Raw genomic sequence first — 16,216 nt, 5'->3', positions numbered from 1 at the left:
ATAACACGGTAAAGCAGTGCTCCGGGGCTGCTCACTCCGGTGGATCAAAGCAAGTTTGATATAATGTAGTTTCACCTATAACGTGGTAAGATTTTTTTGGCTCCTGAGGACAGTGTTATATCGGGATAGAGGTGTACTAGCATAAGCAAAGGATTCCTTTGATTACAAGAGGCACTTTCAGTATGAGTCCCTTTTCAGAAAGAAACTTACATATCATATCAGCTATTGTGCCTCCTCATCTGTGGATGCAATATTCCTGTGCCCTGTTCAAGTTCAGAGTGCACCTCCAGGGACCCCATCTGTGAGATAGCAAATGACAAATCGACCCCTGACAGCATATAACAATACATGAGTTCTCTGATGCTTTGTCTACCCGTTTCATCTTTAACAGTACTTCAACCTGCAACAACTGAAATCTATGCCAGTGCTCCAGAGCAGCACAAGAATAAATAGAAGACTGGATTAGGTGTGTATCTAGCTCACTAGGATGCAGGCATATGCCACCCCATTTCAATTTTATGCTGTCATAAGGCTTTTTAGTGTTGAAGTTTGTCAATTAGTTGTCAATCTGCTGCCCGGAGAGCAAGTTCCAGGCAAGGCATTTGATTATTGTCAATGGAGGGGATGTGTGCATATGTGTGTGTTCTCTAGCACGTTGACATGTGGTAGCTTTTGAGATTTGTGTAGGAGCTTTCTACCTGCTGTGTCTCATTTCAGAACCCAGTGTTGGCACACTGAACCCTGATGTTGGTCCTTTCAGCTGTGCACTATGGTGCATCAAATTTGCAGCTAAAAAATGTTACCCCACACTGTAAATTGGTGCTTGTCTGACTGTGAAAACTTTCAATGTCTTCGTTGATATTTTAGGCTCTTTGTTAGTGTGTGACAACTGGTAGCTTTTTTTAAGCCCAGCAGGTGAGCTTTTCTAGACATTGTTCAGCACTCAGTGTTTCTCCCAAGAGATTACTGAATTGCTCTTCTGCAGAGACTGAGGCCAGCGGGAGGAATTGGAGAAATAATACAGTGCTAAATTGTAACAGGAGCATTTCAGTGACTTCTTATTTTCCTTCCCACAGTGAGTGAAAATTAAATTCAAAAGTTCCTCTACCTACCATTTTGTTTGTTGGGTGATTCCCTACACTGCCTAATCAGTCATCACAGACACCTACTTCAGTGACCTGATTTTCAAGCTTGCTTAGCAACCAGCATTTTCCATTGGTCAGCCCTAGAGCTCATTGAAAATAAGGAAAATATTTCACAAACTTTTAAAGAAAAATTCCTCCCTTTTTAAAAAATGCAAAAGATCAAAAAATGAGTAAAAAAAATTGACCAGGTTTAACAGAGAAAATTTCTCACAAAAATGTCATTGATCTTTTTTCCTGGTTTTTTAAATTTTTTTGTCAACATTTCAAAATTTGAAACATTTTAATTAAATCTAGTCAGCACATTTGAAAATCAGGCCACTTATATAGCTGCCTAAATAAGGATTAAGGACCCTAATTTGAGGCTCCCCTTTTTGAGAATCTTGGCCAAGGTTGCTAAACATCTTTGGAATCCGTTGTCCTTGGGTGACAGAAAGATCCTTGTGATAAACAAATAAATATGGTTGGCATCAAGATGACAAGATGGGGCTGCTATCATGTACTAAGATGATGGTTGTGGCTGTGGCAGATCGTCCTTATTTTTGCACTGAAATTACTTTTCTGTTCTGTGGAATTGAGTTTTAGAACAGGGAGCAATAGGGCAGGAGAAGGTTGCTAAGCTGGTAACTCCTGAAGATTTCTTTGGTCATAGTGGTCCCTTCTTAATCAGAATGGTCCCTTTTGGCCTTAAAAATCTTTGAATTTTCTTGCAATATGGAGACCAGCTTGGATTTAATACAGACAAAGTGGTTTCTAACCCCATGGAATAGAATCACAGAATCACAGGGTTAGAAGGGACCTCAAGGGTCATCTAGTCTAACCCCCTGCTAAGATGCCAGATTTGTTGTATCTAAGCCATCCAAGACAGATGCACTCCAGCCTCCTTTTGAAAACCTCCAGTGAAGGAGCTTCCACAACCTCCCAAGTTGTCTGTTCTATTGTCCCACTGGTTTTACAGTTAGGAAGTTTTTCCTGAGATTTAATCTAAATCTGATGTGCTGTAGTTTGTCCTGCCCTCTGTGGCAAGAGAGAACAACTTTTCTCCATCTTTTTATGCCAGCCTTTTTGCAGACCACTATCATATCTCCTCTTTTCCAAACTAAACACACAGTTCCTTCCTCCTTTGCTCATGTGGCTTGCATTTCATGCCTTTGATCATCTTTGTTGCTGGCCTCTGGATCCTTTCCAGTTTTTCTACATCCTTTCTATACATTGGTGACCAACATTGGACACAGTACTCCAGCTGAGGCCTAATCAGCACTTAGTAGAAGGGTGCTATCACCTCTCATGACTTGCATGCTATGCCTCTGTTAATGCAACCTAAAATTACATTTGCTTTTTTTTGCAATAGCATTGTGTTGCTGACTCATGTTGAGGTGGTGATCCACCACAACTCCCAGACACTTCTCAGCAGTGCTGCTGCCAAGCCAGTTATTCATTACCTTTCTTTTCTGACTGAGGCTGTCTCTATGTTTTGAACATCAAAACAGCTATTTCAGAGTGTTCAGATGTAAATATTTGTCCCCACAACCTTGGGTTATCTTTGGAAAACCCACATCCACTCAATTTCTCCTCCTTCTCACAACCTTGTTCTTCCACTTACTTTATCCCTCTCCATGGTTGGCTACATTTTCCATACACTGTACTGTCTACAGAGTGGTTGGGATGAAAAAGAAGATTTGTCTGATGAGTCTTTTCCAGAACAGTCAAACTGACCTGCTACCTCCAAAGACTAAGCAAAACTATCATAACATCATTCAATGCACACAGGCAACATCAGTCATCTTGATCTCACACTTCCCAGGCCCTTATTAATGGTAGGTTTCACAGATCACAGAAGCAAGATCTTATAGTGGCTATAGGAAATCAGTAAGAAACAAAATGGGTTTAAACTTACCAACAAACAGTCTTTTTATTTATAGCCATTCCTCCTTCCCAGTAAACCCCCACGTCTCCTGAAATGCAGCAATTCTAGCTTGGTGGAACAGGCTGCGGGCTACTGCCCATAACCAATGTTACAGGCAACCATTGTCTGCAACAAATCATACCTGATTGGCTTGGGTAGGGTGGTGTCAGGGTCCACAGGTCTGGAATGCTGGTCCACAGGGCTCTTAGGAGCTAGTAGGATTAACCCAATGTGCTGCTAATAGTTGCTAGGATAGAAGCTGAACCCTGACAGCGGACTCCAGTCCAGGAATCTGGCAGAATGCTGGGGATCCTGATTGGTCCACAGCTTCTATATAAACTCAGCACAGGAACAGGAAGTTGTCCATGCAACTGGTCCACCTTACACCTTCCTGCTCCCGCTCCCCAGGCTTGACTCCGAGTGCCGATTTGTGGTTCAGCTCTCAAGCTTCTCTCCTGGTAAACTGACCCTGCCTGCCTTCTGACACTTGACTTTTGGTTTGTCCTGTCTCAGACTTTGACCTCCTGGCATCTGACCTGGCCTGACTCCCAATTCCTGCTCTGACCACTAGGTCAGACTGCCCACGTCCCGGACGTGACAGGTGGGTGATCGCTGAATAATACCAGATTTAGTTTTCTTACCTTTTTCAGGCAGCTGCTCTTCGGATCACCACGAGACCCATTCAGCCAGCATGATCAAGATTCAGAAACTCATTGTAATCATCAGTTTAAGTCCCTAATGAAGACTTAAACTGCCAGCGATAAAAGCAAGGGGTGAACACACTAAGAGCTGGCTCCTTCAGGTTTGTCAAGCCCGCACTTCACTTTCAGCTAATGATCTTTCAGATACTAGCATTTTTTGTAAGATTTAATTCATCTTAATTCCCTAACAGTTTCATTTGCATGTATTGATTCAGTGAGACTCAGGAAGTTTAGATTGGAATGATTGATTGGTAGAGCGTTAGCTGTAATCAATATGGTACCTTTGAATGAATATAGTCGTTTTACACTTAATTAGAGGTGACTTGGTTATTTCACAGAGCATTTCAAGTCAGGAGAGTGGTCAAATTTAATTGGTTAATTTGTTGCAAAGGGAATCATTGCCATACATTACACAAAGAAATAAAATTAAACATCTGACAGAACACAAAAGTCTCCTTCTGTATCTGATTTTCCCTTTAAAGCCTTCCTCCACAGCGGCCCATAGCTAATAGTCCCACCTTGCTGCATGCGCTGGAAGTCAACAGACTGAGGTGGTTTTAGAATGGGAGGGCTGGGCCTTCAGGATTAGAATTTGTGCCCTATCGCCAGCCCTCCTCTTCTTCCAGCCTGAGCACTTCCGCTGATTGCCGCAGTTGTGGCAGCATGGAATGGAAAAACAGGAAAATCTCAACCCATTTAGCATGTCACAGATCGAAACAAACACCTTCCATTTAATTTGGTAACCAATAGGTGACCAGTGCAGAGCACAGAACACCAGAGAATTAGATCTGTGGCTAGCTGTGTAATATCATAAAGTAGAAATTCACTGTGCACAGAGGATGCCCAATTCACTTCACCTTATCCCATCGAAAGACCCTCGATGGGCACAGAACTGGGGACATTCCAGTGCCTATGGGGCAACACGCAATGCACTTTTCTTTGCAGTAATAGTGAGAAAATTGCAACCCCAAGGTGAAATAATAAAATGCCATCACAGCCTTGGAGACATGGAAAGGATTCTCTGGGATGGTTAGGTAAGAACCTATTTACCCAGCCTAATGAATAGCTTTAAAATTGTCTAACAGATACATGTCTAAATGGATAAAAATAATTGTCCAGGTAGTATTATACAGCAGGGGTGTACCCCTGAAGAATGGCAGATGCTAGCTAGATAAATCAGAGCACCTTACAGCAGTTGCATGATCTTCAGTCAATAGGAACCCAAAGCACTTTACCAAAATAAGTAAGCATTACTACTCCCATTTTACAGATGGCACAGCTGAAGAACAAAGAATTTAAGTGATTTACCTAAGGTCACATGAGTCCATGTCGAATTTCAGTACAGAACCGTGGCTTTTGACTCTCCATCCCATGCTCACATCACTTTATTCATTATTTAGGGCCAAATATTCAGATATGGAAGTCAAAATTGCATGTGTAAAATGTGTGAGCACTCATTATGCATACAAATCAATTACTTGCATATATAAATACTTAAACAGTATCTATATAAAAGTAGGATTTGCAAACACTTCAAGTGCATGCAATATTTTTGAAGGCTCAGCTTAAAGTCTATTGTCTGAAAATGTTCCCCTACCTGTGTAGAAGCACCACAGAATACCAAAGGGCTCGTCTTTCCCTGTGGCAAGCAGATAGCACAAAGAGGTGCATTTTCACTAAAAAAAAAAAAAATGGCTGGAGGAAACTGAAGCATACTTTACACAGATCCACAGTACAGCTGGAGAGTGAGTCAAGAGTAAATCGATACAATCTTCAAATGACTCAAAGTGATTTCAGAAACACATTCCATGATCCATGATTTCATTGCAAATAATTCAGTTACAGATTCCCCCAAATCCTCATCTTTTCCCCAAATACATGTTTTCTGAAGCATTTCCAAAGAAGTTTCATTATTAAAATGTTTCCTTTTGTATCCAATTGTCCTTTTAGCCATGGTAAATTAAAAGTCTACTGCTTTGTTACAATCAGACAGGCACTGTTCTTTCTCCAGGAATACATATCATGGAGAAAGAATTGATCGCAATATCTCTCTGATTCAAGACTTCTCAGAAACAAATTCAAGCACTCTTTCATATGCAGACATAATCCCACACCAGGCGAAAACAGACTCCAGCTGCTTTATGGCATCGCCAATGTAATGTAACTTTGATGTTAATTTAACTGCTCAGGAGATGCAAGATATATGTGATGCAGACACTTGAGCTTAGTAGCTCTCTGACACTGCTTTATATCTCTCACACACCATGTTGGAAAAAAATAATTGTGGTGAGAGCCTTACTCAGCCATTTACAGAATTAATGAAGATTACATATGCTGAGCCTACTCAAGTAAAATGTAACTCCTTAGTGCTTTAAAACACGCTGCAAGCATGTGCGGACATAAAATGAAATCACGAGCCAGAACAGTCTGGCATGCTCCTTCCCAAAACCACAGCATTACATCTCATACTCCCGCACCAGAACACTGTCAAGGGGGGAGGATGTTTGTATCAGACAGCTGCTGCTTCAGAAAAGCCCCTAGCGTTCCGTAACACTGTGCCCACCAAATCCCATCTGCAAAACTCACACAGGAGGAGCAGTAGGTCAACCACATGGCAACCAGCTTCCTGGAAACAATGGTGCATTCATCTGTTCCAAGAACTAGAGAGAAAAAGTGGGAGGCAGCCCACCTAGTGGCTTTAGAAAAGTACAAGAGGAATCAGGTTCTAGTTTCCCACTCACCAGTGATGTGACCTTGAGCAACTTACTTGTTAATGGCCAGGTTTTCAAAAGTGCTTGGTGCTCTGTTCCTGTCCATGGGAGCGGCTGAGTGCTAAGCATGTTTGAAAACTTGGCCATGAACCTTTGCGTGGCTCAATTCCACCACCGTTAAAATGGGGATAATACGACACCCCCACCATTGTAAAGTTAGTTGAGATCCTCAGATGGAAGGTTCTGTATAAGAGCAAAATTTTATTCATTGTAATTGAAAGTGGGAACAGGGCATGCTAATGCGTTGGGCTTGTTTGATAAACCAAAGAGTGATCCAAATGACCGATGTCAATTGATTTCAGTCATGAAGCTTGATTTTAATTATGACTCCTGCAGAGTCCAGAAAAAACCCTGTGTTAGAGGGGTGAAATGGATTCAAGACTAAATCCTGGGAATGGTTAATAGTGTGGGTCTAAATTACACTCTAAAGCAAAAAAAAACCCCGCTCCCACAAACCCTGGCCCTTCAATGGCAAGTAGTCTCTGTCAACCTCATGAAACACACACACAAGTAAATTATAGAGGTCATTGATATGACTTACTCTAGGGGGGGTAATGAAAAAATTTGCCTTGGAATAAGAGGCTGCCAACCTGAAAAGGTTGAGAAACACTGTCCTACATCAGTAACCCTCATTAAACCCTTTCTCCTTCCCATAAGCTAAAGCCTTGTCTTTACTAGCAAAAATTGATTTCAGCAACCCAACTCCCCCATGACTGTTGACCTCTGAGAGCCCCACATTCCCTGTCACATAGTGTGATGACTGGGACTGGAGAAAGTTGGTCAGGTTTGAGGAGGAAACTTGTGGGGTGACACCAGGTAGCTCAGGAGTGTAAGCTGAGCTAGACTGCTACCAGAAGAGTACGGTCATCTCAGCCTGTAACACTGGCCCAGCACTGCCAACCGCAACCATTCAAAAAAAAATAAATCAATCAGGCATTAAAAAAAAATCTTGAGATTGGCTTAAAACTCATACAATTCTCTTTCTTTTTATTTGCCTTCTTATTTCTAAAGGTTTCCCCAGCAACCACGAGGGCTAGAAATTAACTTTTAAAAGTCATGAAAACTGAGATGCTCACCTAACAATGATTCCAGGAGCAGGGGCTTTAAGGAAAACGCCAACTACAAGATCCGTTTCTGAGCTTGCTCACTAAAGTTCGCTTTCCTACCACTCTGCCTGCTTGCCGCTCACACTCAAAGCCCCACAGCACTGCTTGACAAGGTTGTGCAGCACCACTGTTCTGAGACTCTATCACCGAGGCAGAGGGAAGGCACTGAGGGCCAGCTGCATGGGTGAGTTAATGTATTTGTAGTGCTGCAGGAGATCACAAGCACGCATACTAGGGACATGAATATCCATTTTCCCTCCTTTTTTGAGAGCTAGGGACACACATTACAATGCTGTTGTTCTGACAAAACCTGTAGATGCCTGCCCTGAGCTATGCCAACCCGCGTTCCAGGCTGCTCGCAGCCCTAATTGCCAGTGCTAAGCGGGATTGTGACACAAAGACTCCTTGGCATTGGGTGCCTTGTCTTTTCAACAACTCCTACCTCAGACCTGACAAACTCATCACCCCAAACATATGTTTGCAGGATATTTATCCCTAAAGAGGAACATTTACAGTACCTACAGAAAGCTTGTATCATGGCATGATCAATATTCATTGTGCCTTGTATGTGCAGGTAATGTTTAAGGAATAATATAATTATATGAAAAATATGCTTTATGGACTTGGAGTAAAAGTTAGTCACCAGGAAGAATGGTTACACCTCCGAGGTTAGCTACTGAAGTAATGCAAGACCCAATTATCTAGCTTTGCTCCATCCCAAGACTTGCCATGTGAAACCATCGGCGAGAACTGCAATCAAAACCACTTGGAAATGAAAGGAACGTTACAGCAGACAATCACTCTGCCTATGAATAAAGAGAAAAGACTATTTTAGTATAACGCAGGGTAGGGAAAGGCACTTGGCATCCATTCACTGAGGAGACACTTTGGGGAATGGGGAATTTTTCTCTTGAACAATTAGGTCCTGGTCGCCTGTGAAGCCAGACAGCTCTTCAAAACTGAAGTCTGCGGGGAAAGGGGTGCTTGAAAGCAGGGTGAATCTACTTTATTAGATAGGAAGGGTAACTATTAATAAGCGAAGAACCAGGTTTGTGATCTACGATTTTGCTTTGTATTGTAACCATTTGTTTCCAACACTGTGTCCTGTTTCCAGTTAACTCTCCATTTTTCTTAAATAAACAAACTTTTGTTTTATAAAAAGTGCACACAAGTGCTGTGCATTTTTACAGGAGCAGTGATTATTAAACTGGGGTACATTGCTCCTGTGGGAGCGGAGGATCTGGGATTTCTCTGATAAGCCTATATCATGGGGCTGGCTATCACAGGGGAACAATTCAAAGGGATTTGCGAGTTGGGGTACACCTATTGTTAAGCTGCAAGGCAAAAAATGGGCTGGTAGTAGGGTGACCAGATGTCCTGATTTTATAGGGACAGTCCTGATTTTGGGTTTTTTTTCTTATATAAGCTCCTATTACCCCCCACCCCTTGTCCCAATTTTTCACATTTGCTGTCTGGTTACCCTAGCTGGTAGCCTGGAGGAGAGTGGTTGAGTGGCTGACAGGCAGTGGCATGCCATGGCAGTTTTAGTGAGGTATGCAACAACTCACTAGGTGGTCCAAAATAGCATCCTCCATGAGGCAAAAGCAAGGTCACTTTGTATGGAGGTTTGTTCTACAAAATGGTGTCCTCCAGGGGGTGGCCAGATCTGGCCTGTGGGCTGCCACTTGGACAATGCACAGCCAGTGGGACATGCAGGGCATGCCTTGCATACATAGAGGGCATGCCACTGCAGACAGGCTGGTGGTATTAGGGAGCTAACACCCAACTGCCAAAGGCAAGACTCCTTCTCACAGGGGAAGGTAATACTGTGACTTGCAGTCCTGGGTATCCTGAGAACGGAGACTGGGATAACAGACAGTTACTGTCTTAATGCTACAGTAGATGGTTGCTGGGCATAGATGACACTCTTAATGAATGCAACTGTAAGGAATCCCCCCTTTTGTTTTCCTTCTGAAAACATGAAAAGGAGACCCGCAAGATCAGTGAAGTAGTTTGACTGTGTCTTTTGCATCAGGTCTCCTCTATCTGCTGACTGCACCACCTAAGGAGCCTGGTCCCATCCTCAGGTGCCATGCACAGGGAGCCCTTTTAGCAGAACAGGTTTTGTTCACTCTGTTCTCCCATGTATTTCAGCTGTATTTATTTTGATTAAAAAGATCACCTCCCCTTTCTTCATCCTCTCAAGAAATCCTGATCTTTCATGAACACAATAAACTCACATTAAGATGTTTTCTGTAAAAGACTCCCTCTTCTAGAAGGCACTCAGACATCACTCCAAACCCCTCCCATCCCACTAAGATCTATTGTACTATTGACTGAAGACAGAGCACATTCCTAGCTATATGCTCTTGGGAGAGAAGGTATTAGATTTTTTTTCCAACGTGGAGAGGCGAAAGGCAGGAGAGGGCATGCCCACTGCATTCTCTTATGTTGTACTTAGACCTGGGACCTCTGTTGAAACAATTATGTTTTGAGCCAGCAAAATCTGTTTGTCTGCTTGCCTAAATACTTCAAAATTGATGTCTCTAGAGCTTGGAATTTACTGTTTATATTATTATCTAACTTCCTTACAGTTTCTCTCTAAAGTGGATTCCTGGATCTGACAGCCAATTGCATTCACCCTGGACCTGACTGTGTGACTTGGGCTGGAACTTCTGCTACAATGAACAAACACATTTAATTTCCTATAAACAGCTCAAAAGGTTGCAATGACTCCTCTCTCTGTGAGCTGAGCTCACGGTAAGCAAACGTCCACATTTCACCAGGAATTCACTGTGACAGTCAGAAATGAACGAATCATTTTTAATATCCTTTTAATTAGCCACAGCAGGCGTGACTTTACTGGAGAAACAAAATGGTAGGGCATATGAGCCTTTGCCGCTACAATATCAATTGGTTTGATTGCAATGTTGGATTTTAGAAGATTCTCCCTATACGCCCTACAGCACTAAACTAGAGCAGCCCATATGTGGGTGGGCAGCACGTGGGCACAAAAGCAGTCTCCTTCTTGTGCTGCCTGAGCAAGAATCACAGATAACAGCAGCTCATGCAAACATGGAGTTTTCCCCCTCCTTCTTCCAGCAAGCGTCTTGCCAAAAGGGGTTCGGACGGCTGCAGGGCCCTGGCCCCAACCCCTTACTCCACACTGGTCCTTGGATAGCAAAGCCAATGCATGCAGTGGAGCAATCTACTCCATCCTGTTGGATGAAGACAGTGAGCGTGCCTGAGATGTGCCTCATGATGCCTGATCTCTCCCTGTGCTCCTCAGTGCAGATCTGAGCCCACTACCCGGGACCATGTGAAAATGCACTACACGACCTTAACAACATGCTCTTTTGTGGCTTTTTCTTAGTTTGTTTGAATTAAGAGACAGAGTGTTAAACCTAAATTATTATTGTTAGATTACAGCAGTGCCTGAGGCCTCAACTCAGATCAGGGTCCCACTGCATTAGGCACATAGTAATAGTACTTTCCATAAGGAGTTTACAATCTAAATAAACTGTAATGGCTCACACCGCTCTATGCAGGGCTGACATTGGGTGGAGGCAGTTTAGCTGGCCTCCTACAGTAGAAAAGTAGCAACATGTGGAGCTCTCTAAGTGGAAGAGAAATAAGGGGAACCAAGGGACGTCTGCAATTCTCACTCCTCCTGTCATGCTTTAAAAACACCTGATGCAGCTACACTTTTAACTAGCTCTTATTCTCTGCCACACAGGCCAGCTCCAATATTTAGTCAACTGGCTGCAGAGTTGGGAAACTTGCCCTTTCTGCAAGAGAGAAAGAGACCAATCTTCAAATCACATGTTGAATAACTGGATTCCCCTTTTGTTTTAGTCTGTTCCAGTGGCACGAACAATGCAAACTGGTTTATTTTACAATACAGCTTTTATACCCTTGACCATATATCACTGTAGTTAGTCACTGGGTATATCTATACTACGGGATTACTCCGATTTTACAGAATTCGATTTTTGGCAACAGATTGTATAAAGTCGAGTGCATGTGGCCACACTAAGCACATTAATTCGGCGGTGTGCGTACTGAGGCTAGCATCGACTTCTGGAGTGTTGCACTCTGGGTAGCTATCCCATAGCTATCACATAGTTCCTGCAGTCTCCCCCGCCCATTGGAATTCTGGGTTGAGATCCCAATGCCTGATGGGGCAAAAAACATTGTCGCAGGTGGTTCCGGGTACATGTCATCAGGCCCCCCTCTCCCTCCTTCCCTCCGTGAAAGCAACGGCAGACAACTGTTTTGTGCCTTTTTTCCTGGGTTACCTGTGCAGATGCCATACCACGGCAAGCATGGAGCCCGCACAGCTGATTGTCACCATGTGTCTCCTGGGTGCTGGCAGACATGGGACTGCATTGCTACACAGCAGCCGCTCATTGCCTTTTGGCAGCAGATGGTGCATTAGGACTGAAAGCCATCATCATCATACAGAGATAGGAATGACTCGGCCAGATCATTTCCCATCTTCTGCCGAGCACCCAGGAGATGATGATGGCTAGCAGTCATGCTGCAGCATCTTCTGCCAGCCTAAGATGTAAAAGATAGATGAAGTGGATCAAAACAAAAAATGGACCAGATTTGTTTTGTATTCATTTGCTTCCCCCCTCCCTCCGTGAAATCAACAACCTGCTAAACCCAGGCTTTTGAGTTTAATCCTTGAGGGGGCCATTCTGTGAGACAGTTGTTTGTGTTTCTCCTTGATGCAAAGCCTCCACCTTTGTGGATTTTAATTCCCTGTAAGCCATGGCATCAGTCGCACCTGCCTCCGTCAGAGCAATGGCAGACAATCGTTTCGTGCCTTTTTTCAATGCAGACGCCATACCACGCCAAGCATGCTCAACGCAGCAGTCATGAACATTGTAAATACCTCACACATTATCGTGCAGTCTATACTGAACCAGAACCTGGAAAACCAGGCAAGAAGGAGGCGACGGCAGCACGACGACGAGAGTGATGAGGACATGGACACAGAATTCTCTCAAAGCATGGGCCCTGGCGCTTTGGAGATCATGGTGTTAATGGGGCAGGTTCATGCCGTGGAAAGCTGATTCTGGGCCTGGGAAACAAGCACAGACTGGTGGGACCGCATAATGCTGCAGGTGTGGGACGATTCCCAGTGGTTGCAAAACTTTCTCTTGCTTAAGGGCACTTTCATGGAACTGTGTGACTTGCTTTCCCCTGCCCTGAAGTGCCAGAATACCAAGATGAGAGCAGCCCTCACAGTTGAGAAGCGATAGCCCTCTGGAAGCTTGCAACGCCAGACAGCTACCGGTCAGTCGGGAATCAATTTGGAGTGGGCAAATCTACTGTGGGGGCTGCTGTGATGCAAGTAGCCAAAGCAATCACTGAGCTGCTGCTACCAAAGGTAGTGACTCTGGGAAATGTGCAGGTCATAGTAGATGGCTTTGCTGCAATGGCATTCCCTAACTGTGGTGGGGTGATAAATGGAACCCATATCCCTATCTTGGCTCCGGACCACCAGGGCAGCCAGTACATAAACCGCAAGGGGTACTTTTCAATGGTGCTGCAAGCACTGGTGGATCACAAGGGATGTTTCACCAACACCAATGTGGGATGGCCGGGAAGGGTTCATGATGCTCACGTCTTCAGGAACACTACTCTGTTTAAATGGCTGCAGCAAGGGAATTACGTCCCAGACCAGAAAATAACTGTTTGGGATGTTGACATGCCTGTAGTTATCATTGGGGACCCAGCCCACCCCTTAAAGGTATGGATCATGAAGCCATACACAGGCAGCCTGGACAGTAGTCAGGAGCTGTTCAACTATAGGCTGAGCAAGTGCAGAATGGTGGTAGAATGTGCATTTGGACATTTAAAGGGTCGCTGGTGCACTTTACTGACTCGCTCAGACCTCAGCCAAACCAATATTCCCATTGTTATTGCTGCTTGCTGTGTGCTCCACAATCTCTGTGAGAGTAAGGGGGAGACTTTTATGGCGGGGTGGGAGGTTGAGGCAAATCACCTGACTGCTGATTATGCGCAGCCAGACACCAGGGCGATTAGAAGAGCACACCAGGAAGCACTGCGCATCGGAGAAGCTTTGAAAACCAGTTTCGTGACTGGCCAGGCTAGGGTGTGACAGTTCTGTTTGTTTCTCCTTGATGAAAACCTGCCCCCTTGGTTGACTCATTCCCTGTAAGCCACCCACCCTCCCCTCTTTGATCACAGCTTGCTTGCAAAGGAAATAAAGTCACTATCATTTAAAAACCATGTATTCTTAATTAATTGATTATAAAAATAGGGAAAGAACTGACAAGGTAGCCTGGGTGGGGTGTGGGACGAGGGGAGGAGCGAAGGAAAAGGCCACTTGAAAACTTGTTGAATGACAGCCTTCTGTTGCTTGGGCTGTCCGCTGGGGTGGAGTGGCAGGATGCACGTTCTTGGACGTCTGGGTGAGGAGGCTATGGAACTTGAGGAGGTGGGAGGGCTGTTAAACAGTGGCTGCAGTGGCACTCTGTGATCCTGATGCCGTTCCTGAAGTGCCACCAGATGCCAGAGCATGTCCGTTTGATCCCGCAGTAGCCCCAGCATTGCATCCTGTCTCCTCTGATCTTCCTGCCACCACCTCTCATCTCGATTGTCCCTCCTGTCCTCATGTTCATTGGCCGCTTTCCTGTACTGTGATACTGTGTCCTTCCACTCATTCAGATGAGCTCTTTCATTGCGGGTCACCTGCATGATCTCAGAGAACATTTAATCGCGCATGCATTTTTTTCACTGCCTTTTCTGAGATAGCCTTTGGGACAGAGGTGGGAGGTTTGAAAAATTTGCAGCTGTGGGAGGGAAAAAAGGGAGAGAAGTATTTAAAAAGATACATTTTACAGAACAATGGGTATACTCTTTCACAGTGAACAACACTATTCACATTACATAGCACATGTGATTTTGGTACAAGGTTGCATTTTGCATCCTAATATTGAGTGCCTGCGGCTTTGGTGTTAAAGATCACAGATGCAGGGCCGGGCAACAGAATTCGGCTTGCATGCAGCCATGGTAAGCCATAGTCTTTCAGCTTCTGCAACCTTCATAAAAGCAGCACCCTCCTTTCCCATACCAAGCAAAGCCCATTGAGTGCTGCGGTTTTCATGTTAACGGTGCAGCAGCAGAAACCAAACAACGCCCCCCCCCCCGTCCAATTCTCTGGGATGATCACTTTACCCCTCCCCCTACTGCGTGGCTGGTATCAGTGAAGATCCCTGCTAGCCAAATGCGAACAGCTCAGCACCAATGCCCCCCGCCCCCAACCGCTTGGCTAACTGCGGGGAGAATTTCTTTTCAGCCAGAGGCAAACAGCCCAGTAGGAACAGCCACCTCTGAATGGCCCCTTAATTAAATTCCCGTATTTCAACCAGGTTACCATGAACGATATCACTCTCCTGAGGATAACACAGCGAGATAAAGAACGCATGTTGCTTGAATGCCAGCAAACACCTGAATGTCAGGCTTTGTCATGCAATGATACCAGATTACTTGCTATATGCATGGCATGGTCAAGTGTCCCACCATGGAGGACAGAATAAGGCTGCTCTCCCAGAAACCTACTGCAAAGGCTTTTGAAGTACCTCCAGGAGAGCTTCATGGAGATGTCCCTGGAGGATTTCCCTCCATCCCCAGACACGTTAACAGACTTTTCCAGTAGCTGTACTGGCCACGAATGCATCCCAAGTCTTCAGGGCAAATTAATCATTAAAAAACGCTTGCTTTTAAACCATGTTTTATATTTACAAAGGTACACTCACCAGAGGTCCCTTCTCTGGCTTCATGGTCTGGGATACTGCCTTGGGAGGGTTGGGAAGCTATTTCAGTCAGGGTGAGAAAAAGATCCTGGCTGTTGGGGAGAACGATATGCTGTGTGCTCTCCTCAAGCGTGTCGTCCTCCTCCTCCTCATCTTCCCCGTCTGCAAAATCCTCAGGCATGGCTGAGAGTACCCCCTCCTCGGAATCAACGGTCAGGGGTGCGGTATTGGTGGCAGCCCCCCCTAGAATTCCATGCAGCTCAATGTAGAAGCAGCATGTCTGCGGCTCTGCCCCAGAGCATCCGTTTGCGTCTTTGGTTTTCTGGTAGGCTTGTCTGAGCTCCTTAACTTTCACGCGGCACTGTATTGAGTCCTTATTGTGGCCTCTCTCCATCATGCCCTTGGAGATTTTTTTCAGGGCTGCCCGGTGGGGGGGAGAGAAGTGGGGCAATTTGCCCCAGGCCCTGGGTCCTGCAGGGGCTCCCCACAAGAATACAGTATTCTATAGTATTGCAACTTTTTTTTTGGAAGGGGCCCCCAAAATTGCTTTGCTCCAGGCCCCCTGAATCCTCTGGGTGGCCCTGGATTTTTTCAAATGTTTTGGCATTTCATCTTTTGGAACGTAGTTCTGCTAGCATGGAATTGTCTCCCCATACAGCAAGCAGATCCAGGACCTCCCGTACAGTTCATACTGGAGCTCTTTTTCGATTCTCGGGCTGCATGGTTACCTGTGCTGAGGACACTGGAAATTAAATTCAAATGTTCGCGGGGCTTTTCTTGTCTACCTGGCCAATGCATCT

At 44.8% G+C, this 16,216-nt stretch overlaps 1 long non-coding RNA gene across 1 annotated transcript; it reads left to right on the top strand.

Annotated features, from left to right (window-relative positions):
• The first annotated feature begins 2,603 nt into the window (after positions 1–2,603).
• Positions 2,604–10,817, top strand: LOC120402269. The gene is made up of 4 exons (XR_005597094.1): positions 2,604–2,959; positions 3,699–3,850; positions 7,532–7,810; positions 10,221–10,817. It is a non-coding gene; the product is annotated as an uncharacterized LOC120402269 (long non-coding RNA).
• The last annotated feature ends 5,399 nt before the right edge of the window (positions 10,818–16,216 follow it).

The sequence above is a fragment of the Mauremys reevesii genome, linkage group 3, assembly GCF_016161935.1.
Source record: "Mauremys reevesii isolate NIE-2019 linkage group 3, ASM1616193v1, whole genome shotgun sequence".
Lineage (NCBI taxonomy): Eukaryota > Metazoa > Chordata > Testudines > Geoemydidae > Mauremys > Mauremys reevesii.
Note: the sequence above shows the minus strand (reverse complement) of the source record. Positions and strands in the feature narration are given on the sequence as shown.